This window comes from Propithecus coquereli, unplaced genomic scaffold, assembly GCF_000956105.1.
Source record: "Propithecus coquereli isolate 6110/MARCELLA unplaced genomic scaffold, Pcoq_1.0 Scaffold2, whole genome shotgun sequence".
Taxonomy (NCBI): Eukaryota; Metazoa; Chordata; class Mammalia; order Primates; family Indriidae; genus Propithecus; species Propithecus coquereli.
The window spans coordinates 3,012,480-3,015,610 of record NW_012144966.1 but is presented as its reverse complement, the minus strand read 5'-3'; the positions used below and the strand labels follow the sequence as shown (position 1 = coordinate 3,015,610).

Genomic DNA, 3,131 nt, shown 5'->3' with positions numbered 1-3,131 from the left:
GGCTTTAGGGGATTTGACCTGCTTTTCTCTTTCACAGCCTTTCTGGGAATAAGGGGAGGAGGAAGCAGTTTGAGTCCCATTGCAGGCTGCAGAGAGTTCTGGATGAGTAAGCACTGAAAACGTGGGAAGTTTCTGAAAAGGGTTTCTCAGCCAGCAGTACTTTCTCCTCTTGCTGGGGCGAGTCCCTGCCTCTCCGTGTGTTACCGATGACTCACCGAGTAGCTCTCTCCCTCATCAGGAGAGGCTGGTCTGTCTGCTGCAGTCTGAACATGGGTTGCAGGGGGTGGTATACAGGGAGGCAAGGAACTAATACTGAGCACTTCTCATGGCCAGACACTATGCTAGACATGATGTGTATCATCTTATTTAATTATCCCAAATACCTTGTGAGGGTTTGATGCCAGATACTCTGGATCCACTATGTGAATGTTTCCACTGCGGACATCCCCAAGGCCCCCTTATTTCATTTTTTTTTTTTTTATCTTGAGCCTCTATAATCACATGAGGCCCCCTTATTTCATATGAAGTTCTGGATAGTGTCAGAAAAAACACTCAATACATGGAAATAAGGCAGATAAAGTAGACATCCTTTCAATACCATAGCAGGCAAAAGGCCACCTAAGGATTGTCTAGAATCTCGCTGTCTGATCAATAGCCACTAACCCTGTGTGGTTATTGAGCACCTGACATAGGGCCAGTCTGAACTGAGATGGGCGGTAAGTGTATGATCTACACTGGATTTCAAAGACTCAGTATGACAAAAATTATAACATATCTTATTAATATTTTTATGCAGAGTACATGTTGACATGATAATATTTTAGATGTATTGGGTTAAGTGAAATATATTATTTAAATTAATTTCACCTGTTCTTTTTATTTTGTTTAACGTGGCTACTAGAAAATTTAAAATTACGTATGTGGTTTGCCTTATATTTCTTTTTTTTTTTTTTTTCTATCTACTGTGTCCCAGACTTCTTTATTTAAGAAAAAAGTGATGAGTGATGTGGGGATTAAAATCAAGAGCATCGTTGAACTTCACCTTCCAGCAAGCTCCCCCAGAACTCCCTGCCCCCACCCTTTGTGTTCCCAATTCCTTCCTTCGTGATTGAAGAACCTAATCCCAAAAGCCCTGGTACAAACTAACTCCAGGTTCTCCTTCCCGAGCTTCCCCCCTTGCCCAGCCCCCCATTCTTATAAGGGCAGGCACCTCAGTTTGAACGCATGGAAGAGCCCAGAGTGCTGACGGAGACAGAGGGAAAGGCTTCCCCGTCAGGGAAAGGGACTGAGGAGTACAGGGTGGTAAAGTGAGGGCTCCCATAGCCTGGGGTACCGAAATGGGACCCTGGGGCCAGAGGAAAGGACACTGGTCCCCCTGAGAAAGGAGACCCAGCGGCCTCGAACTCCTCCCGTTGTGAATAGTCACCAGTAGATCGCTTGCCCTTCTGGCGCCGGTTACAGAACCACACTCGGACCACATCCTTCTCGAGCCCAAGCTGCTGGGCGATGTGGCTGATCTGCTGCAGGGTGGGTTCCGGGCACTGCAGGAACAAGTTCTCCAGGTTGCCTCTCACTCGGTTCTCGATGCTCGTTCTCTTTCTCTTTCGGGCCTGTACTAGGGTCTCTGCTTTGCATATCTCCTGAAGATTTTCATTGCTGTCAGCTTCCTCCACCCACTTCTGCAGCAGGGGCCGCAGCTTACACATGTTCTTGAAACTGAGCTGCAGAGCCTCAAAACGGCAGATGGTGGTTTGGCTGAACACCTTCCCAAAGAGAACCCCCAGGGTGAGCCCCACGTCAGCCTGGGTGTACCCCAGGGTGATCCTCTTCTGCTTCAGGACCTTGGCAAACTGCTCGAGTTCTTTCTGCAGAGTTTTGATGTCCGGGGCCTCCTCAGGGTTTTGCTCCGGCTTCTCCTTCAGCTTCCCAGCACCCGGCGGGGCAGGGCAGGGCTTGGGGGAGGCCCCCTCAGAGCTGCTCTCCACTCCGGCTGCGGCCTCGCCCTCGGGCTGAGGGGTCTCCAGGCCACCTTGGAGCACTAGCCCCACTGCAACCTGAGGTGCACAGTATGCCACCCCGCCACACAGCTCGTACGGTGGGGGGCACAGGGGGATCCCTCACACCTCGGAGCCTGGCCCAACCTTCGGCCCGATTCCTGGCCCTCCAGGAGGGCCTTGCAAGCTTAGCCAGGTCCGAGGGCCAACCCAATCCGGCTCCGGCCCTCCTGGCCCATCGCCTCCACCGCCTGGCGGGGGTGAGAAGGCAAAATCCGAAGCCAGGTGTCCCGCCATGGGGTAGGAAGGAGCCCCAAGCCGGGGGCCTGGTGAAATAGGGCTCGCCCAGGGACTGGTTTGCCTTATATTTCTATCGGACGTTAGTCCAGTGGAATGTACTTAGCACATCTCATTGTTTCCTATTAATTAAAAGTCCCAGACTTAATGAAGTTACTTGTTAATTTATAAATATTTGTCCAGTAGAGATGTAGATAATTTTTGTTGAGTGGACAAATAACCCCAAAGATTTATGGCCTGTTGTTCATCAACTAGTTTTATATTCAACCCAGCAATTGTATCCTAACATTTCATTGTTAAATTGCTTATAAATATGTTAGCTGGTTCTTTATGCTGGTCATAACATTTCATTGGTTCCCTCATTGATTGTTGTGTTAAATACCATCTTGGACACATGTTCATTTTTTTATTTGAGAGTTATGATTTTTACCTTTTAGACCAGGGCTATCTAATAAAACCATAATGCAGGCTACATGTACAATTTAAAATTTTTTAGTAGTCACATTAATAAAGTAAAACTAATTTTTAAAATATATGTTACTTAACTCTATATGTCCCAAATATTATCATTTCTACAAATAATCAATATAAAATGTTATCAATGGATATTTTACATTCTTTTTTCATAGTAAGTCTTCAAAATCTGACATATCTCAATTTGGACCAGCCACATTCCAATCTCTTAGTAGTCACATGTGATGAGTGGCTACCATATTGGGCAGGGCAGGTTTCACCCCCTCCTTTGAAATAAGGAACTACAACCAACAAATAAAGGCCGCTCAAGTCCTCTAGGGTTCAAGTGTGAGCTGGAAGGCAGTTGTCTCTACAAAGGGATCTTTT

The 3,131-nt window shown here is 46.9% G+C and overlaps 1 pseudogene across 1 annotated transcript; it reads right to left on the bottom strand.

Moving 5' to 3' along the window:
• Nucleotides 1-955: 955 nt before the first annotated feature.
• LOC105809775 lies at nucleotides 956-2,291 on the bottom strand (annotated as a pseudogene). The gene has a single exon (XR_001137464.1). The product of XR_001137464.1 is annotated as a POU domain, class 5, transcription factor 1-like (transcript).
• Nucleotides 2,292-3,131: the final 840 nt, after the last annotated feature.